Source organism: Chiloscyllium punctatum, chromosome 4, assembly GCF_047496795.1.
Source record: "Chiloscyllium punctatum isolate Juve2018m chromosome 4, sChiPun1.3, whole genome shotgun sequence".
Taxonomy (NCBI): domain Eukaryota; kingdom Metazoa; phylum Chordata; class Chondrichthyes; order Orectolobiformes; family Hemiscylliidae; genus Chiloscyllium; species Chiloscyllium punctatum.
In genome coordinates, this window is record NC_092742.1 from 80,124,519 (window position 1) to 80,147,504 (window position 22,986).

The 22,986-nt window shown below is 44.0% G+C and overlaps 1 protein-coding gene across 13 annotated transcripts in view; it reads right to left on the reverse strand.

Annotated features, from left to right (window-relative positions):
- LOC140476467 (alpha-(1,6)-fucosyltransferase) overlaps positions 1–22,986 on the reverse strand; it is a 741,369-nt gene that overhangs the window by 256,812 nt on the left and 461,571 nt on the right. The window contains exon 1 of one of the 13 annotated variants that reach the window (XM_072569142.1): positions 2,272–2,385. The exons of the other annotated variants lie outside the window; for them this stretch is intronic. The gene's annotated coding sequence lies outside the window, so the exon portion shown is untranslated. Of the gene's footprint in view, positions 1–2,271; positions 2,386–22,986 lie in introns of those variants that run through there. 13 annotated transcript variants of the gene reach the window in all.

Genomic DNA, 22,986 nt, shown 5'->3' on the forward strand with positions numbered 1-22,986 from the left:
GAGCTGCAGAAACTCAGCAGATTTTACAGCGTAAGTGAGGTAGATGCTTTTCTTTTGCCCTGTCGGAATCTTGTTTCTAAATGTTTTAACTTTCAAGCAGGACTGTTCCTTGTTCTGTGATTCACACATTCTGGATAAATGCTTTATTTATTAACGACAATCATTGCTGCTCCCTTTGCCTTTTATCCCATGACATACTTGCCATCTAATCTTCCCCCTCCCTGCATGCAATCCCAGGACTTGTCCTTGATGATCCCACCCACTCCCCCCCTTTCAAAGATGTCAAACTCAGCAAACATTCAGTTTCTTCAGTTCCAAAGGGTCATATTCGACTTGAAACATCAACCATTTCCCTCTCGACAGATGTTGCCGGACCTGCTGCGTCCAGCACTTGCTGTCATTTCTGGAATTCCCAAAGGATTAGTGATGCAGTAACTTGGTTGGAAGCTCTAACACTGTAAATGTGGAGGTGATGAACAGCTGATTTGACGACCTATCTTGCTGTCACTTGTAAAGACCAACTGAAACTGGAGGGACAATCAGGCTTTATGGATTGACCAACATTGACCATTTAGCACTATTACCTTTATGATTACAGCAGTATAGTAGTTACAGTACTGAACACATGGGCCAGAGATTGAGAGCTCAAATCACCGCATACCTGGTGGAACTGAAATTGGGAAAATCTAGCAAATTGGCGAAGGAAATTGACAGTGAACACTGTAACATCAGTGCTCAAAATGAATGCCCTGCAGGTCTCAATAGCTCTATATTGTCTAAGTTGCAGGTCAGCAAGATAAAATCTTATTGCTTTTTGGACAATTGGAGATGAAGGATCAATGCAGCATTGGTGGTCAGACTCTGGAACCAATTTGTTTTTGTATATAAAAGCATTAAAAACAAACCTGAATACAGAATTTGGAGATAAAGTGCATAAAGTTCTCTCTAAGATGTCATATTTCTCTAGAGTAGGAGTGAAAACAATGCTGTGCTGGGAAACTGATTCACCTGGAGGATGGATGAATCTTTATGTCTCTCCAGACATTGTGAAGCAGTTTCTTAAAAGCATCAAACTGACCACCTTTCGGAAAACACTGATACCTTGTTTCCAAGGCTTAGACATCCCAACCATTGGGCAATGATTTATTTCTTTACGTATACAAAATGGTTACTTACTCCTATTGTTTAAGTGACTTTTTGTCATTTGATAATTCTGAAGGACGAAAGGTTCAACTCATTAGATGCAGAGAACTCTCATCACTCTGCTCCAATAACCACTGTACCCCAAGGCTGGTGTGATTCTGGTATCTTGGATTTTAAACAGTAGTGGAGTCTCCTGCGTGGCATTTCAACGAGGACAGCAAAGAGACCTTTGCCTGCAGTCGGTGTGTGTAATAAGGTAGCCAGACCATTAGATCTAATTAGTTTCAAACAACTGTCAATCAAAATCCCAATTATCCTAACGAAGAAGGTCATTCAATTACACTATAAAAATATTTATTAAGCGTAACATACATTTCACGGAGCCCTTAAATGACAAGTCATTAGAAAATTGTGCCAGTTAGGAAGGAAGATAATTTCTAACATCGAAATTCTCTGCCTAGACCTATTCTTGCACAGAAAACAATGATTAACCCATAGCTTAAACATGTGTATAGTTCTACAGGACTGCAGCACAGATAAATATATATCTGTAAATCATAATGTTTGTTTTAAAATTAGTTATAATAATCCTTACAATTCTCCTAATAGCTATAATTGCAAACTTGAACAATTCAAAAGATATCCAGCCAGTTGCATCTCTACCCACTTAATACCACAGGAAAGTGGAGATAATCCAGCTGGAAGCTTGTGGAGCACGAGGTAAACAGTTTAAACGCAGACAGGGCTGGTACTCTATCATGATTTATCCTGACCTCTATAATTTACAGCACTGCATCAAGCTGTGCCACTGAATTCCCACAGCTTCTTATTTCAGCGAGAATATGAAAAAGACGATTCATAGCCCCCTGCTGCAGTCAAGTGTCACTGACTGACATTTTGATGTATTTAAAGCAGCATTCTTTTATAAGTCATGTACCGATGTGGATTATGTACTGACACAATAGCTTCCATCTTGACACAAAGCACAATCATTGATGCTTACCAAAACCAGACTAAACCACGAGACACAGCACCTACACGTATGGTACTGCAGTATGACTTGCCTGACTTCCTATTATTCTTTCTCATTTTTTAAAACACCAGAATAAAACTTCCACGATGTCTTACCAAACAGAAACACTGCAAAGTACTTCCAACAGTGGATCACCTCTGGACTGCAAGAAGCAGTTGTTCATCTAACTGCAGCAACTGTTCTGCACTCAAGCATTTCACGAACAGGAATACACAGCTGACCAGCTAATCTGTTCTTAAAGGCCATAGGCCTGAAACATTAACTCGGTTTTGTTGCTCCACAGATGGGAGTGGCATGCCGAGTGTTACCAGTTATTTTCCTCTGATTTATTTCTGCCGTTGCAGTTACCAGTTGAGGGAATAATGAGGGTGCGATGCAAAAGGCCATGGTGACCTTCAGCTGAATGGAGAGAAAATGAGATGGTCAACGAGGGCAGATTTATATAGGTCTTGAATGTGTATGCTTGCTTGTCTTTAAGTGATTCATAACTACCATCGGTTGCACTGAACAAACCATACATCCAATAGATATTTACTAATGTTGGCTAATATGTATTGAAAAAATTAACTTTCTCACAATAACGACAGAAATTGTTGATGAGAAGTTGTGAAAGGCTTTAAAATTTAATATTGCTCAATCTATTTGACAATGTGGAGTACAGCAAAATCTCAAAAGCTCTCTCAAATTCCATCCCTCAGGTTGATGTAAAAGAGGAACAATCTGGCTTTTCTGGAAAAATGCTTGCCCGATGTCCAGCACTTCACTGATTCTAACCTATTCCACGATCTTTTGCCAGGACACTTGGGCCCTCTGAAATACTCTTCCAATATAACCCACTGCTCTTCAATGTGCAGAATAGAAAGAAATGAATAGGTTTGATTGTCTTGAGTCTCAAAGTATAGTGGAGTGACTTGACAACTCTCATCTGCATTTCTCAACTTTATCAACATGGTACCAAAATTAATATGTCTTTCAAATTTCACAGAGTTTTACTATAATGAGAAGGAATTGCCCCACAACGCAATGGAAGTGTGACTCTTCAGTAGCTTACTTGAGTATCTGAAATCACATCCAATTCATAAGCAAAATTAAACACAGAAGAAAGTAAAAAGAATGGCCAACTGGCTGCATAAGGATTTAAATTTACAGACCAGGCATGGTGAAAACTCCAGACATTTATTAGAAGTGACAAAAACTGCTTTGTCCTCTTCTCTGTGGCTCAGTGGAAAATAAGGACCGAGATCTAAATGATACATTGCTTTTGAAACAAAATATCACATGCCTGTTAACAAAGAATGCCACATAAATTTGGTGCGCTAAAAATTATGCATGTTACTTTGAAAAAAAGGTTTTCGATTTTCAAAAAAAAACAAAAATCCATCAACAAGTTGGTTTACAGATTGAAGGTAATCGGATAATTCAAAGGAGCATGGCCAACAGATTTGCACACTCCTTCTGACAGCACAGATCGTTAAACAGCCTGGGCTAAGCTGCCTGCAGCTGGCAGCAAAACCGACAATATGCTGGTAGGTCTGTGCAAGTACTGGAATCACACACAGTTACAAACAGACAGCGTCAGTCGAGTGATCAGTTAGTTATCATCAGTGTAACATGTCTCCATTCTGTTTGAACAGCACATGCTTATAGTACCATTCCAACGTCAATGTTTCTCCTTCCCCAGACTGAGACCAACACGCCTGCTACACAAGTCTTAAATATGGAAAGTTCAGCTGTTTCTCATGTGAACAATCTCCCTGCACCAATAGACACAGCCCGAGAAAGCCATCAATCCATGTCAAACGCCATAGATTCAAGCAACTGAATTCTGAAACAGGCCACTACAACTTCATGGGCCCAACCCTCTGCGTAATTAATCTGTTCGCATGTTTGTGATTGAAAAGAACAGAAAATTCAGAATCTTGCATCCAATGATTAACTCAGCACAAACTCAATCTGATCCATCCTGGTCAATACTAAAGTGATCTGAATCAGCCCAGCTTACGGTCTTTCCATCAGTGTGGGTTCAATTACTAATTCTGGACACCTATCCCATGAGGGAAGTAATTAACTGACGAGCGCTTGTCACCTAACATTTAGCCAATGGATGGTATTTTGAGAAAGAGTGTGACAATGATACACTGACTTGGCCATTTTGGTTTTTCTATCAAATCAACTGAAGTCAGAGTGCAGCAAACGTATAGGCATAAGCAGGGCTCAATAACCTGGCCTGTTGTGAAAAATTAATATATTCAAACTGCTTGTGTTAACAAAATGCCAGAGGTAAAACAATGCAAGCTCCATAATTTGAGCGAGAAGGTTGTGGACTCAAGTTGCCTTCCAGAGACTTGAATGCTTACTCCAGGATGATGCTCCTGTACTGCAAATTCAAGAGCTGGTGGCATCTGGGGCAATTGTTTATCAAGGGTCACATTTAGCTACTCAACCGGTCAGTGGTCTGCAGACAGGAATCAAACATGAACAGGACATTCCTTCCAATGTTAAGGTGAAAAGTAGCCCACCAACCAACATCACACACAGATTCTTCTATAACGTGATGGTTGTGTTCTTGGTGCACCCTGGCATTGTAGAAAAACGGTGCTTTAGAAACAGCACTGAGTTTTGGCGATGTAATCACTTCACAGCCAACACACGTTTTAAAAGATTGCGCTTTAGAAACGGTGTCCCCAATTTGTCAATCGCGTTACAGCGAATTCATGTAAACGAACCACACATTATAGCAGGATGACCCCTGTACTCTAGTCAATTTTATCATTTACGTTTGCTGTGTGCACATTGACTGTTGTATTGTCCCACATTATGGCAGGGTGGGTTTTCCAATAGACGAAGATGCAGTCTCCAACGCTGACAATTGCTGAGATTATTGCTTACTTATCTTTTTGAAGCCTTGCAGTCAGGGTGTTTGATCTGGTCTGGAATAACAAAGCCGCAGCAAAGTGATTCCAGAGGGATCAGGCAGTGGAACACCACAAAGGACTCCCATCCCTCTCAGCTGTTGTATCTGCACACATACTTAGAAATCTCAAGCCTTTCAACAGGGTTAGCGAGTAGTGAGTGTGCCCGAGGCGGCATTGAATGAGGAAGTGGATGGTGGACTGAGACTTGGTAGTCAGATTGAGGAAGTACTGGATCAGAAGGGTTTGGGGAATCATTTTCAGAGAGTGGGTATGAGCTCTAATTGGGGGTTGGATGTGAGAAGTTAATCAAATACCAAAACTAAACAGTGTTCAAATTGTGTGATACATAACCAGGCAAGTCCTTCCTACTTAGGAATGAAAACAGAAGTTGCTGGAAAGGCTCTGCAGGTCTGGCAGCATCTGTGAAGAAAAATCAAGAGTTAACATTCCAGATCTGGTGACCCTTTCTCAGAACTGACAGCAGCTCGGAAAATGGCGGTTTATACGCAGAAGATAGGGTGAGGGCATGAGGGCAGGGGGTAAGGGGTAAACGATAGTTTGGGATAGAGTTCACAGAGCAAGAAGCACAGGTGAACAGCCAATGGAGTGGATAATGATCTCTCGAGGAGAGTGAATAACTGTTAATGAAGACTGTTAGTGGCTAACGATAGGTAGTGTGCAATGGCAGACTATGTGATAACAAGGCCTGGCTAGTGGGGGTCGGGACTAGGGCATGAGAGAGGTCAGGCCCTCAAATTATTGAATGCTATATAGAGTCCAAAGGGTTGCGGGGTTCCCAAGTGGAAAATAAAGGTGTTATTCTTCCAGCTCGCGCTGAGCTTCACTGGAACACTGTGGCAAGCCAGAGACAGAGATGTTGGCCAAACAACAGGGTTGTGTGTTAAAGTGACAGGCAACTGGGAGCTCAGTCTTTTTTGCGAGCAAAACATAAATGTTCTGTGAAACAGTCATCCAATCTATGCTTCATTTTCCCAATATAGAGGAGACCACATTGCAAGCTGCAAATACAGTTGACTGGATTGTGTGAAGTGCAGGTAAAGTGTTCGGGTCCTTGGATCCAGAGGAGGGAAAAGGTAATGGGCAGGTGTTACACCTTTGGCAGTTGGAGGGGAAGGTGCCGTAGGTCTGTGGGAGGGTGTTGGGAGTGAAGGAAGAGTAGACCAGGGTGTCCAATGGAATGGTCCCTGCAGAATGTGAACAAGGGAGAGAAGGGAAATGTGCGTCTGGTGTAACATCTCACTGATGATCTTCTGGATGTGCATGTTGGTGGGATGGTAGGTAAGGACAAGGGGAATCCTATCGCTGTTGTGGGAGGGAAGACAGGGGATGAGGGGAGAACTGCAGGAGATGGTCAGATCTGGCTGAGGGCCCTGTCAACAATGGTGTTGGGGAATCCTCAGTTGAGGAAGGTGGTGAACATTTTGGACTCTTCCTTATCAAAGTTGTCCTCATTGGAACATATGCAACAGAGACCGCAGAGCTGGGAGAATGGAATGGCGTCTTTACAGGAAGCAGGGTGCTAGGATGTATAGTGCAGGTGGCTGTGGGAGTCAGTGGGTTACAGTGAATATTAGTGGTCAGTCTATCTCCAAAAATGGGAAACAGGAATGTCGAAGAAGGGAAGGGAGGAGTCAGAGATTGGCCAGGTGAAAGTGAGGGCTGAATGGAAATTGGGAGCAAGCATTGATGAACTTCTCCACTTCTAGATGAGATAGGGAAGTAGCACCAAGAGAAAGGGTTGTGGGTGGGGTCCGGAATAGGACTGGAACAAGGAATGTTCCACATACCCCACAAGAGACAGGCTTAACTGGAGCCCAGACAAGTAGCCACGGTCACCTGAAGAAAATGAGAGGAGTAAAAAAAGAAATTGTTTCGGGTGAGGACCAAGTGGAGGAGGGTGGTGGTGGTGGTGGTGGGTGGGGATTTTGCTCCAGGAAGAAGCGGAGAGCCATGCGACTATCCTGGCAAAGGGATGCACGTGAAAAGGGATTGCACGTCCACGGTAAAGAGGTGGCGGCTGCAGCCTGCAAACCAGAAATTCCAAAACAGGCGTAAAGCATCAGAGGAATCACAAATGGATGTGGGCAGGGACTGAACCAGGAGGAAAAGACAGAGTCAAGGTAGGAAGAGATGAGCTCGGTGGGGCAGGAGTAGGCTGAAGCAATGGGTCTGCCTGGACGGTCCGATTTGTGAATTTTCAGAAGGAGACAGAAGCAAGACTCCAACCTTCATAGGTTCAGAAGGTGCACTGTTGTTGTTGACAGCATGGGAACTTAAAATTACTTACCAGTGGCACAATAGAAAAGCAGCTGGAGGGTTATAGATAGAACTATATGACAACCAAAGAGAGAGCAGTGCCAATTAGCATCAATAGAAAAAAAAAACACAGGGGAAATACCAATATTGAATTGGAAACAGGTTTACTCATCTGTCTGCTATGAATGAACATACTCATCGCTAACAGTTCCTCTGGTTATGTACCTAAGAAAGACATCAATGAATCATTTCCATCAACAATACTAAGCCTGAACTCACTGGTTCTTGACTAGCTCAAAAGAATTACAGTGGAAGTCCATTGATATGTGAATGCTGTAGCTGGATTGTGTTAATAGAAAAACTATTTTCTCCTATTTTCCACCTTCAAAATGAATTTTTACATGAATATTCACCTCTTTTCAGAGGTATACGAGACCCTACTATTTAAAGGACGTTTGCAGTGCATCGAACAGGTTATAATGAACACCCATCTTGTTCAGGAGACGATACCCTAGTTTCTTCAATGGAGTGATGTAAGCAGGAGATTACAATGAAGAAACAAGACTTTTTAAAAATTACTCATTAAAGATCAAAAATTCATGAAAATGATCAGATACTTTAGACCAAGAAAAACAGAAATGCACATTTGAGGTTAATAAATAAAATTACAGAGACAAAATATAGCAAAGAGGAGCTGGGGTAGGCCACTCCAGCCCTTGAGCCTACTCTGTCATTCAATAAGATCATGGTTGAACTGATTACTCCGCATTCTTGCCTATCCATGACAACCTCCCTGCTTTTATCAAGAATCCAACTATCAACCTTGACCTTAAAAATATTCAATGATTCCATTTCCCCCACTTGACAAGAAAGAGTTCCAAGGGCTCACAACCCGCTTGAAAGTATTCCTCCTCATCCCTGCCCTTACTGGGCTGCCCCTGTTTTTTTTTAAACAGTGACTCCTAGTTCGATCCTTTAAAGAGGAAAATGTCCTTTCCATATGTATCCTGTCAAAACCCTTCAGGATGTTTCAAATCATCTCACCTCTTACTCTTCAAACTGGACTGGATAAAGTAGACTGTCAACGTTTCTTTACAAGTCAAGCAGGCGATTCCAGGTATTAGTCTTGTAAATCTTATCTCAACTGCTTCAAACACATTCACATCCTTCCTGAAATAAGGAGGCCAACACTATGCACAGGACTCCAGACACAGTTGCAGTGATGGCCTGTATAATTAAGCTTAACCTTCCTACTTCTGTATTCAATTCTCTTTCCAATCAACGATGACATTAGCCTTCCTAATTACTTACTGCATCAACATTCTAACCTTGTGATTCATGCACTTGGACCTCTAGTTTCCTCGGTTTCTCTGGAATCTCTAATCATTTTGATTATTTGCTTCTTCTCTTCCCCCAGTGTTAACTTTCCGATCAGTTTGTGTGTCAGGGACAAATTCAGCAACCATACACTGCCCCTTCATTCAAGTCATTTACATAAATTGTAAAAGGTTGAGACCTCTGCATTGATCTCTGTGGTACAACGTTCATTATATCTTACCAATCCAATAACGATCCTGTTTATGCTTCCCCTCTAATAGCCAATCTTATATCCATGCTAATATATTCACTTACACAACAAGCTATGGATTTCTGCAATAACCTTTGATGTGACACTTTGTGAAATGCCTTCTGGAAATCTAAGTACAGTACATGTTACTCCTTCAAAGAATTCAAAAAGATTGGATAAACATTATTTCCTTTTCACTATGTTGATTCTGTCTGACTGAAATCTCCCAGTGCCCTACTGTACTGATTTCAATAACACTTCTAACATCTTTACGACAAAGCTGACAGGCCTGTAATTTCCAAATTCTGTCTTCCTTTAAGAATAAAGTAGTTACATATATCCAAAGCGAACAATGAAACGACAAAGTAACCAAAGGTAATATATTTCCACGTTTTAGCTTTAAAGCTTGACAAAGTCCATTGCAAAAATGGAAAAAGTCCTGTTTGGCTAACCATACAGCCGTTATTAATAAAAACGTGACAGGAAATTGTTAGAAGAACCAACACTTATGGGAAGTGTACTCAATTTGTTACTGCTGTTTGTATCTACTCCGACCAGGAAATCTGTTGTCATAGTTACAACACACTCATTCATTTTGCACTATCCTCATACATCCACTGCAGCTCATGCAATTGCTCTGTGGTGTCCATCATCCAACCACCCTGAGCTTGACCCCTCTTTCTGCTCCCTTTCAATTTGGTCCCTGCAAGAGGTTGTCGTGGATAGGCAAGAATGCAGAGTATGGATTGGTGGTGCTGGAAGAGCACAGCAGTTCAGGCAGCATCCAAGGAGCTTCAAAATCGACGTTTCGGGCAAAAGCCCTTCATCAGGAATAAAGGCAGTGAGCCTGAAGCATGGAGAGATAAGCTAGAGGAGGGTGAGGGTGGGGAGAAAGTAGCATAGAGTACAATGGGTGAGTGGGGGAGGGGATGAAGGTGATAGGTCAAGGAGGAGAGGGTGGAGTGGATAGGTGGAAAAGAAGATAGGCAGGTCGGACAAGTCCAGACAAGTCATGGGGACAGTGCTGAGCTGGAAGTTTGGAACTAGGGTGAGGTGGGGGAAGGGGAAATGAGGAAACTGTTGAAGTTCACATTGATGCCTGGGGTTGAAGTGTTCCGAGGCGGAAGATGAGGCGTTCTTCCTCCAGGTGTCTGGTGGTGAGGGAGCGGCGGTGAAGGAGGCCCAGGACCTCCATGTCCTCGGCAGAGTGGGAGGGGAAGTTGAAATGTTGGGCCACGGGGCAGTATGGTTGATTGGTGCGGGTGTCCCGGAGATGTTCTCTAAAGCGCTCTGCTAGGAGGCGCCCAGTCTCCCCAGTGTAGAAGATACCACATCAGGAGCAACGGATACAATAAATGATATTAGTGGATGTACAATTAAAACTTTGATGGATGTGGAAGGCTCCTTTAGGGCCTTGGATAGAGGTGAGGGAGGAGGTGTGGGCGCAGGTTTTACAGTTCCTGCGGTGGCAGGGGGAAGTGCCAGGATGGGAGGGTGGGTTGTAGGGGGGCGTGGACCTGACCAGGTAGTCACGGAGGGAACAGTCTTTGCGGAAGGCGGAAAGGGGTGGGGAGGGAAATATATCACTGGTGGTGGGGTCTGTTTGGAGGTGGCGGAAATGTCGGCAGATGATTTGGTTTATGCGAATGTTGATAGGGTGGAAGGTGAGCACCAGGGGCGTGCTGTCCTTGCTACGGTTGGAGGGGTGGGGTCTGAGGGCGGAGGTGCGGGATGTAGACGAGATGCGTTGGAGGGCATCTTTAACCACGTGGGAAGGGAAATTGTGGTCTCTAAAGAAGGAGGCCATCTGGTGTGTTCTGTGGTGGAACTGGTCCTCCTGGGAGCAGATACGGTGGAGGCGGAGGAATTGGGAATAAGAGATGGCACTTTTGCAAGAAGTAGGGTGGGAAGAGGTTTAATCCAGGTAGCTGTGGGAGTCGGTTGGTTTGTAAAAATGTCAGTGTCAAGTCGGTCGTCACTAATGGAGATGGAGGGGTCCAGGAAGGGGAGGGAGGTGTCTGAGATGGTCCAGGTAAATTTAAGGTCAGGGTGGAATGTGTTGGTGAAGTTGATGAATTGCTCAACCTCCTCGCGAGAGCACGAGGTGGTGCCAATGCAGTCATCAATGTAGCGGAGGAAGAGGTGGGGAGTGGTGCCAGTGTAATTACAGAAGATCAACTGCTCTACGTAGCCAACAAAGAGACAGGCATAGCTGGGGCCCATATGTGAGCCCATGGCTACCCCTTTGGTCTGAGGAAGTGGGAGGATTCAAAGGAGAAATTGTTAAGGGTGAGGACCAGTTCGGCCAAACGAATGAGTGTGTCAGTGGAAGGGTACTGCTGGGGACGTCTGGAGAGGAAAAAACGGAGGGCTTGGAGGCCCTGGTCATGGCGGATGGAGGTGTCGAGGAATTGGATATCCATGGTGAAGATGAGGCGTTGGAGGCCAGGGAAACGGAAGTCTTGGAGGAGGTGGAGGGCGTGGGTGGTGTCTCGAACGTATGTGGGGAGTTCCTGGACTAGGGGGGATAGGACAGTGTCGAGGTAGGTAGAGATGAGTTCAGTGGGGCAGGAGCACGCTGAGACAATGGGTCGGCCAGGGTGGTCAGGCTTGTGGATCTTGGGAAGGAGGTAGAACCGTGCAGCGCGGGATTCCCGGACTATGAGGTTGGAAGCTGTGGGTGGGAGATCTCCTGAGGTGATGAGGTTCTGTATGGTCTGGGAGATTATGGTTTGGTGATGGGGGGTGGGGTCATGGCCGAGGGGGCAGTAGGAAGAGGTGTCCTCAAGTTGACGTTTGGCTTCAGCGGTGTAGAGGTCAGTGCGCCAGACTACCACTGCGCCCCTTTTATCCGCTGGCTTGATGGTGAGGTTGGGATTGGAGCAGGAGGGATTGGAGGGCTGTGCATTGTGAGGGTGAGAGGTTGGAGTGGGGGAGGGAGGTAGACAGGTTGAGGCGGTTAATGTCCCGGCGGCAGTTGGAAATGAAGAGGTCAAGGGCAGGTAATAGGCCAGTGCGGGGTGTCCAGGTGGATGCAGTGTGTTGGAGGTGGGTGAAGGGGTCCTCGGAAGGTGGGCGGGAGTCCTGATTGTGAAAGTAAGCTCAGAGACGGAGGCGACGGAAGAATTGTTCGACGTCACTGAGTGTACTAAATTCATTGATGCATGGACGGAGGGGGATGAAGGTGAGTCCTTTGCTGAGGACTGATCGTTCGTCCTCAGTGAGGGGGAGGTCTGGGGGGATGGTGAAAACTTAGCAGGGCTGGGATCTGGTGTGGGTGTAGAGCTGGGAGTGGGGGCGGAACCTGTAACTAGAGTGGGTGTGATGTTGGGGGGGAATGGGGGTGGAGTCATGAGCAGGGGTAGTGTTCCCCTCGGGGTTCTGGGGGGTGGGGATAGTGACAGTGGGGTCTGTGGGGGGCGTGTCAGCAGAATGCAGGTGAGTGGTGCTGGTGGGGGCGGAAGTGGTGGTGACCACGGCAGCAGGGGTGGCGGAAGTCACTGAGCATGTGGCATCAGAGTAATCAGTTCAACCATGATCTTATTGAATGACAGAGTAGGCTCAAGGGCTGGAGTGGCCTACTCCAGCTCCTCTTTCCTATATTTGCCTCTGTTATTTTTTATTAACTTCAAATATGCATTTCTTTTTTTCTTGGTCTAAAGCATCTGATCATTTTAATGAATTTTTGATCTTTAATGAGTAATCTTCAATTCAGATCAAATGGCCAAAACACTGATATTTTATTTTGCACACTTTTAAGAGCAGTATATATTTTTGAAATCAAGGGCACAATTTGTTAAGCTTTAAAATGTTAGAATGACAAGAAGCAACTTAACGGATTGCTAATATTACAATAATTGGTGTTTCGATGTTTATTGGGAAAACATGCATTTTCCCTTCAGAATAATCAGATATGAGATGAAAACTAAGAGAAAGACCATCACCTATTTCCCTCAATCTGCTCACGTAAGATGATCAGGATAAGTACACTCAGCTGGTCTTACAGTAGAAATGGATCATCACTGGGCAAAAATGAAGACTGCAGATGCTGGAGATTAGAGTCGAGAGTGTGGTGCTGATAAAGCACAGCAGCTCAGGCAGCATCCGAGGAGCAGGAGAAAAGATGTTTCGGGCAAAAGCCATTCATCAGGAAGCATGGGAACCTAGACTGTAGCTTTAGGGTGCAGGACCTGGAGTGTAGGGAGGTTAGGAACATGGCATCAATCTCGAAGGAGGGTGCCTGTAAACAGGAAAGTGGCTTGAAGTGTGTATACTTCAATGCGAGAAGTATACGAAATAAGGTAGGTGAACTTGCAGCGTGGGTTGGTACCTGGGACTTCGATGTTGTGGCTATTACGGAGACATGGGTAGAACAGGGACAGGATTGGCTGTTGCAGGTTCCAGGGTTTAAATGTTTTAGTAGGGTCAGAGGTGGGGGTAAAAGAGGGGGAGGTGTGGCATTGCTTGTCAAAGATAATATTACAGCAGTGGAAAGGACGATGGATGAAGACTCGCCATTTGAGGTAGTTTGGGCTGAGGTTCGAAATAGGAAAGGTGAGGTCACCCTGTTAGGAGTTTTCTACAGGCCTCCTAATAGCCCGAGAGACGTAGAAGAAAGGATTGCGAGGATGATTCAGGAGAAGAGTGAAAGTGATAGGGTGGTTGTTATGGGGAACTTTAACTTTCCTGATATTGACTGGGAAAACTATAGCTCGAGTACGTTAGATGGGTCGGTGTTTGTCCAATGTGTGCAGGAGGGTTTCCTGACACAATATGTAGACAGGCCAACAAGAGGTGAGGCCATACTGGATTTGGTTCTGGGTAACGAACCAGGCCAGGTGTTAGAAATGGAGGTAGGTGAGCACTTTGGGGACAGTGACCACAATTCGGTGACTTTTACTCTAGTGATGGAGAGGGATAAGTGTGCACTGCAGGGCAAGAGTTATAGCTGGGGGCAGGGAAATTATGATGCGGTGAGGCATGACTTAGGATGCGTCGCTTGGAAAAGAAGGCTTCAAGGGAAGGGTGCAATCGATATGTGGAGCTTGTTCAAGGAGCAACTATTGAATGTCCTTGATAAGTATGTACCTGTCAGGCAGGGAGGAAAGGGTCGTGTGAGGAAGCCGTGGTTTAATAAAGAATTGGAATCCCTTGTGAAAGGGAAGAGAGCGACCTGTGTCAAGATGAGGCATGAAGGTTCAATTGGGGCGATTGAGAGTTATAAGGTAGCCAGGAAGGATCTAAAGAGAGAGCAAAGAGCAGCAAGGAGGGGACATGAAAAGTCCTTGGTTGGTAGGATTAGGGAAAACCCAAAGGCTTTCTATAGGTATGTCAGGAATAAAAGAATGACTAGGGAAGGAATAGGTCCAGTCAAGGATTGTAGTGGGAGGTTGCGTGTGGAGGCTGAAGAGATTGGGGAGACACTGAATGAAGACTTTTTGTCAGTATTCATTCAGGAACAGGACATTGTTGCCGATGTGAATATTGAGTCACAAGTGATTAGAATGGATGGCTTTGAGGTATGTAGGGAAGAGGTGTTGGAAATTCTAGAAAGGGTGAAAATAGATAAGTCCCCTGGGCCTGATGGCGTTTATCCTAGGATTCTCTGGGAAGTAAGGGAGGAGATTGCAGAGCCATTGGCCTTGATTTTTATGTCCTCGTTGTCTACAGGAATAGTGCCAGAAGACTGGAGGACAGCAAATGTGGTTCCCTTGTTCAAGAAGGGGAGTAGGGATAACCCTAGTAACTATAGGCCAGTGAGCCTCACTTCTGTTGTGGGCAAAGTCTTAGAGAGAATTGTAAGGGATAGGATTTATGAATATCTCGATAGGAATAATGTGATCAAGGATAGTCAGCATGGTTTAGTGAAGGGCAAGTCGTGCCTCACAAACCTTATTGAGTTCTTTGAGAAGGTGACTAAGGAGGTGGACGAGGGTAAAGCAGTCGATGTGGTGTATATGGATTTTAGTAAGGCATTTGATAAGGTTCCCCATGGTAGGCTACTGCAAAAAATACGGAGGTATGGCATTGAGGGCGAGTTGGAGGTTTGGATTAGGAATTGGTTGGCTGGAAGAAGACAGAGGGTAGTAGTTGATGGTAAAGGTTCATCTTGGAGTGCAGTTACTAGTGGTGTTTTTGTCATGAACATTCACTTTGGTAAGAGTAACAAGAAGATGGGGTACTGGACTAATGGTCAGATACTTGGTAGTGTGAATGAGCAGAGGGATCTTGGTGTCCATGTACACAGATCTCTGAAAGTTGCCACCCAGGTAAATAGTGCTGTGAAGAAGGCATATGGCGCACTGGCTTTTATTGGGAAAGGAATTGAGTTCTGGAGTCCTGAGGTCATGTTGCAGTTGTATAAGACTCTGGTGCCGACGCATCTGGAGTATTGTGTGCAGTTTTGGTCGCCATACTATAGGAAGGACGTGGAGACATTGGAACGAGTGCAGAGGAGGTTTACCAGGATGTTGCCTGGTATGGTTGGAAGATCGTATGAGGAAAGGCTGAGGCACTTGGGGCTGTTCTCATTGGAGAAAAGAAGGTTTAGGGGTGACTTGATAGAGGTGTACAAGATGATTAGGGGTTTAGATAGGGTTGACCGTGAGAACCTTTTTCCACATACGGAGTCAGCTATTACGAGGGGGCATAGCTTTAAATTAAGGGGAGGCAGGTGTAGGACAGATGTTAGGGGTAGATTATTTACTCAGTGAGTCGTGAGTTCATGGAATGCCATGCCAGTAGCAGTGGTGGACTCTCCCTCTTTATGGGCATTTAAACGGGCATTGGATAGACATATGGAGGATAATGGGCTAGTGTAGGTTAGGTGGGCTTGGATCGGCGCAACATCGAGGGACAAATGCGCTGTATTTTTCGATGTTCTATGTTCAAACTACATTGCTGCTTCTTGGTTCTTGGTTCAGAAGCCTTGATAAGTTTCTGGTCCACGGTTTGAATGTGCAACTCAATCACAACAAGATGATAATTGCAGAGGCACTGCTTTTGATCCAAAATGGCTGGCAAAGGTATTTGTCAGATGTTGGAACATGACAATAAATTCTTTTGCACAAATTACTTTACCTTGTAGGTGGTGATAGCTCTCTGCATGTGTGCAGTGATTAAAATGGAAATGGAATTGTTCTGGATGAATAAAAACGAAATTTGATTAATAGCCAAATCCAAAGGTAAATGCAGTTATTGTGTTTTCAATATCCATTACAATCTAGATAGTCACATATTGTCTATTTCCTCTTTGGGCTGTAGGTGCAGGAGCAACAGAAGACAGTGGTCTTTCACTAGCAAAGAACCTGTGAGTGTACAGTTGAGTTGTGAACAAATGACCTTATTACAAAGACTGCTACTGTGACAACAGAAAGCGTACATGCAAATAACACTAATGAAGGCCATTATATTCTCCCAATTTTTGTCATGAACAAAGCAGCACTTCTCATTCTTATTTACTCCGGTGAGTGTCTTCAAATAACTCCTTATATTCACAGCCTCACTATACTGCTTCTCTGTGAATATAGCCCCACAAGCGATGAACTTCTTTATCTAGCTTGAGAGGAATCTCTCATAATCCCTGGTTATCTTAATCAATGTTCCATTTGTACAGTTAATCCTCTTTCATTTAATCCTCCAATAAAGCTACTTGTCAGGACAATTTAATTTGCTACGCAGTTTGCTTCTTCCACCTGTACCAGATTATTATCTCCTACATCATGACATTATGGATTTAATTACAACTCAAAAAAACAATACATATCAGGATATAATTGAACACAAAGCATTCCAGTTGTTTACTATCATTCACTATCAAAAACTGAGCACAGAAAAACACCATTGTTTGAAAGAACAGATTTAAAGCAAGTTTGGAACTAACCTATTTAAACAAGCTCTGGTGATTTTGAAATGGTTATTTTATAGACTACATGTCATTTTTTCAATTACACATCCCCCCCACCCTACAGTGCTGATAGATATGTAAGAGTTCCTTGTTAAACAAAGAAAAACATTTACTTTTAAGCCATGAGTGTAACTAGAGATTCGACTGCTATTGATTATTCCTCTGCTCCTGTCTTCAGAAGTAAAATCTAAACTTAAAAGATTGCAAATGACATGTATACACTCGGTTTCATATTCACAGACAGGATGTGGGTTTTGCTGGATAGGTTCAGCACTTATTACCCAATCATAACTGCCCTTCAGAAGGTGAGCTGAACTTCTGAACCACTGTATTCCATATTGTACACCGACAGTTATGTTGAAAAGACAGCTCCAGGAGTTTGGCACAGCAACTGTGAATGAATAACAACATAGTTCCAAGTCAGGATGGTGTTTAGCTTGGAGGGGAAGTTAGAGGTGTTGGCACACAGATGCATCTGTTGCCAGTGTCTTTCTAGGTGCTGGTAGTTGTGGGTTTAGATGTTGCTATTGATAGGGACTGGTGGTTAATGCAATGCCCCTGAGTTGTTACTGGTATTGATGGAGTTGAAGATACAGTATGGGGTGCCAAGTAAGCAAGATAATTTGTTCTGAATGTCAAGCTTTTTACAAAGTTGTTGAAACTGAACTAATCCAGGTAAATGGGGGTATTCCATCACATTCCCAACCTGTGCCTTGTAGATAGTGGACAGGCTATAGGGAGTTAGGAGATGGGTTCCTCATCAAAGAACTCCTAGCTTCTGACCTGCTCTTGTAGCCACAGTATTTATTGGGGCATTCACAGTATTTATTGGGGCATTCACAGTATTTATTATGGCATTATCTATTAGTAACCCCACAGAATGTTGTAGTGGGAAATTCAGGAGGAATGAAGGGCTTATGCCCAAAACTTCGATTCTCCTGCTCTTCAGAAGCCGCCTGACCTGCTGTGCTTTTTCCAGTCCACTCTCGACAGTGGGTTTTTCAGCAATGGTAATGCCAATGACTGTCAAAGGCAATGGTTAGATTATCTTTTGATGGAGATAATCAATGCCTGTCACATATGTTCATGAATGTTACTTGCCATGTCAAAGCCTGAATGTTGGTCAGATCTTGCTGTAAACGCACTCTGACTAGTTCAAGAGGGTGGTGGTGGAGGGTTGTTTTTCAGACTCGAGGCCTGTGACCAGTGGAGTGCCACAAGGATCAGTGCCGGGTCCTCTACTTTTTGTCATTTACATAAATGATTTAGATGCGAGCATGAGAGGTACAGTTAATAAGTTTGCAGATGACACCAAAATTGGAGGTGTAGTGGACAGCGAAGAGGGTTACCTCAGATTACAACAGGATCTGGACCAGATGGGCCAGTGGGCTGAGAAATGGCAGATGGAGTTTAATTCAGATAAATGCAATGTGCTGCATTTTGGGAAAGCAAATCTTAGCAGGACTTATACACTTAATGGTAAGGTCCTAGGGAGCGTTGCTGAACAAAGAGACCTTGGAGTGCAGGTTCATAGCTCCTTGAAAGTGTTTGGCATGCTTTCTTTTATTGGTCAGAGTATTGAGTACAGGGGTTGGGAGGTCATGTTGTGGCTGTACAGGACATTGGTTAGGCCACTGTTGGAATATTGCATGCAATTCTGGTCTCCTTCCTATCGGAAAGATGTTGTGAAGCTTGAAAGGGTTCAGAAAAGATTTACAAGGATGTTCCTAGGGTTGCAGGATTTGAGCTATGGGGAGAGGCTGGAAAGGCTGGGGCTGTTTTCCCTGGAGCGTCGGAGGCTGAGGGGTGACCTTATAGAGGTTTACAAAATTATGAGGGGCATGGACAGGATAAATAGGCAAAGTCTTTTCCCTGCGATCGGGCAGTCCAGAACTCAAGGACATAGGTTTAGGGTGAGAGGGGAAAGATATAAAAGAGACCCAAGAGGCAACCTTTTCACACAGCGGGTGGTACGTGTATGGAATGAACTGCCAGAGGAAGTGGTGGAGGCTGGTACAATTGCAACATTTAAGAGGCATCTGGATGGGTGTATGAATAGGAAGGATTTGGAGGAATATGGGCTGGGTGCTGGCAGGTGGGACTAGATTGGGTTGGGATGGACGGGCTGGACCAAAGGGTCTGTTTCCATGCTGTACATCTCTATGATGATTGAACATTGTGCAATCATTAACATAAATTTCACCTTCTGATGGAGGGAAGGTCATTGATGAAGAGCTGATGATGATTGGGTCTCGGACAGTAAAGAACTCCTGCAAAAAATGCCCTGGTGCTGAGATGACTGACCTCCAACATCTATAACCACCTTCCTTTGTTCTGGGTATGAGTCCTACCAAAGGTACTGGAACAACTTTATGAGGATATGTCAAGATTCAGAACATAGGTTTGATGTTCTTTTACCAACAATATTGTCAGGGCTCAAATGAGAAGTTGCCCACTTTGGTGGCCAAAACAAGGAAGCAGATTATTATCTGAAAGGTTGCATTTTTAGAAAAATTGGAGGTACAATAAGACCTGAGGGTCATGGTGGAACAGTCGCTGAGGGTTGGCATGCAGGTGCAGCAGGCAGTGAGGAAAGCTAATGGCATGCTGGCCTTCACAGTGACAGGATTTCAATACAGGAGTAGGGATGTTTGCTGAGTTATATAGTGCCTTGGTGAGGCCACACCTTAGGTATTGCATTCACTTTTGGTCTCCTTGTTGAATGAAAGTGTTTTTTGCTATAGAGGGAGTCCACAAAAAATTGATTCCTGGGATGGCAGGACTAACAATATGAATAAAGATTGGATCATCGGGCTTGTATTTACTGGAATTTAGAAGAATGAGGGGGCATCTCACAGAAACGTATAAAGTCCTGATGGATCTGGGCAGGCTGGATGCAGGAATAATTATTCGAAGTTTGGAGAAGTCCAAAACTAGGGGTCACAGTCTAAAATAAAGGGTAAGCCATTCAGGGGACTGAGAGGAGGTTCACTCAGAGTTGTGAACCTGGGGAATTCTCTCCCGCAGGAAGCTGTTGGGGCCAGTTTATTAGATACATTCAAGAGGGAGATGGATGTGGCCCTTGCAGCTAAAGGGATCAAGGGGTATGGGGAGAAAGCTGGCGTGGGATATTGAAATTACATGATCATATTGAATGATGATGCTGCAAAAGCTATGGAAACATAGAAAATAGGTGCAGGAGTGTGCCATTTAGGCCTGCACCAAGTGTCTTCAGCCATTTCTTGAAATCAACTGGACTGGATGGATCACGGACTCAAAATTGGCAGTGGTTGCAAATGCTTTAACACTGTCTTCTACACTAATGTGCTGAGACACCTTATCATTGAGGACAGAGAAATTTGCAGAACTACCTCTTCCTGCTGGATTGTCTATAATTGTCCACTACCATCATGGACATGACAGGACTGCCAAGCTTTGACGTTATTCTGTTGATCAGTTGATCGCTCAGCTCCATCTATCACTTGTTGCTAATGATGTTTGGCATGCAAATAGCCCTGCTTGGTAGCTTTTACCAGGTTGTCCCCTCACTTTTAGGTATGCCTGATGCTGCTCCTAGCCTGCCCTCCTACACTCTCCATTGAACCAGGGTTGGTCACCTGACTTGCTGGCAAGGGTGCGGAAGGGAAAATGCTGCACCCTGGAATTACAGATTGTGGTCAAATACAATTCTGATGCTGTCAACGACACATAGCGCCTCATGGATTCCTGGTTTTGACTTGATAAATCTGATTAAAATTATCCAGAGACTTAAGGAAACAGGGTCTTCCGTTTCAGTCTATCAAAATTTTCGGTACATCAATTACATTTTCTGTCTCCTCAGTTCCAAAGAAAACAAAATGAAAAATAAATGCTTCTTTTCTTTTCTCATTTCACTCTTAGTACACCAACAGGATCACTTGCAACTGGGTTAAAGCCAGCAGCTGTGGCTTCTAAGTCCATCAATTTCAGGGTTAACATTGCTCATTCAACTTGCATTGGCTGCTTTTTGTAATGAGAGAGTTTGTTACTTCAACCTAAAGTGGTGTTATCAAACACTTTGGCTGTGCAGCTAAGTTCTGAGTTTAAGGTTACATCCCTCTGCTCTCTAGATTCTCACAGAAATTGAAACAGGTTTTGCTTTAATCAATTCATTTTAAAATTCACAGCCATCAATTAACTTGGTCTTCACTGGTCATTACCTGATCACATAAGAGTCTCATTGGGTGGCAGACAGTATGGTGGACCATGGGCCTAAATTTAACCAAATTCTGACAATGGCTTCAACACACATCACCACCGTGATTAACTAAAACCCCTTCACATCTCCAAGCCCATCACCAATGACAGCAAAAGAGACCACCCTGAGTCCTTCACTTGGAATGAGCTTTTTTTTTCTGAAATACTTATGGGAGAACTTTTTTTAAAAACTTTGCTCCAAACTATAATCTGACCATTTGTTGTCACTCCCAGGGTATTTGATTGGAGATTCCAAGGAACAACAAAAACAGAAAATGCTGGACAAACTCAGCAGTCTGGTAGCATCTGAGAAACAGAATTAACGAGTTTTGAGAAGATTTGTAGCTCAGGTTGAGGTTCTGGATGTAGGTTTGCTCGCTGAGCTGGAAGGTTCGTTTCCAGATGTTTCGTCACTCTACTAGGTTACATTTTCAGTGGGCCTCAGGCGAAGCACTATACATGATTCCTGCTTACTATTTATATGTTTGGGTTTCTTTGACATCACCAACCCAAAGAAACCCAAACATATAAATAGAAAGCAGGAATTTTCAGCAGTGCTTCGCCTGAGGCCACTGAAGATGTTACCTAGTAGAGTGACGAAACGTCTGAAAATGAACCTTCCAGCTCAGCGAGCAAACCTACATCCAAAACAGAATTAACATTTAAGAGTCCTGAATGATTCTTCTTCAAACTAACTCTATTTCTCTCTCCACAGACAATGCCAGATCTGCTGAGGTTCTCCAGCACGGTCTGGGTTTGTTTCAGATTTCCAGCACTAGTAGCATTTGGCTTTTATTTAAGATTCCATGCTATACAGTCCCCTTCTGGGTCCCGGGCATCATTCACCTCCTCCTTCGAGGGCAGACTTCACGCCTCGGATCATTTTGAACTGGGGTGTACAAAGATAAAAATCACACAACAACAGGTTATAGTCCAACAGACTTATTTGGAAGCACTAGCTTTCGGAGTGTTGCTTCTTCATCAGGTGGTTGTGCAGTATAAGACCGTAAGACACAAAATTTATCGCAAAAGTTTACAGTGTGATGTAACTGAAATTAGATATTGAAAAAGACCTGGATTTTTTGTTAAGTCTCTCATCTGTTAGAATGAACATATTGGTTTCAGTTTTTTCATATGTAAATCACATAACTGTTTGAAAGTTACATTCTCAAATGAACTTTAACAATAGGTGCCATGTCGGCCCAGATAATGCATTGAAGGTGTGAGGTGCCCTGTGTGAGGCTGTCTGTGTCCCAATGTTTGGACCAATGTTAACCTAAAAAACGCATTTACAGAATCTTACATGGATTCATGCAGTTTTTGAGCCAAGTAAAATGCAATTCTGAAATTACAAATTCATCCCACAAACGTGCGTGTGTGTGTGTGTGTGTGTTTTGGGGAGGTGATGAATGGACACCACTCAACAAATCAACAGACAGGAGTGTTCTCTCCCAGTCGGAGAGCACTTCAAGCATGTGGGAAGTTCAACCTCGGACCTCTGGGTGACCATCCTCCAAGGCGGACTTCAGGACAGGCAACAACACAAAGTGGCTGAGCAGAGGCTGATAGTCAGGTAGTCGGTACCCATGGGGATGGCCTCAATCGGGATCTTGGGTTCATGTTCACACTACAGGTGCCCCCAGTGCACTATACATAGACACAGACGCACACATACACTCCTCATACGCTCACACATACGTCCCACACTCACACGCACCCTCTCACGGACTTACACCCCTTTACACTCACACATACTCTCCCACAGACACTTTCAACACCACCCCCACCCCTCCAACCCCGATACCCACATGTACGCACGCACGCATGCACATAGACACATATAAGTTTGCGGAGTAAATTTGTTCTTGCAGAATTACATTTTATTTTGCTCAAAAACTGCACGAATTCA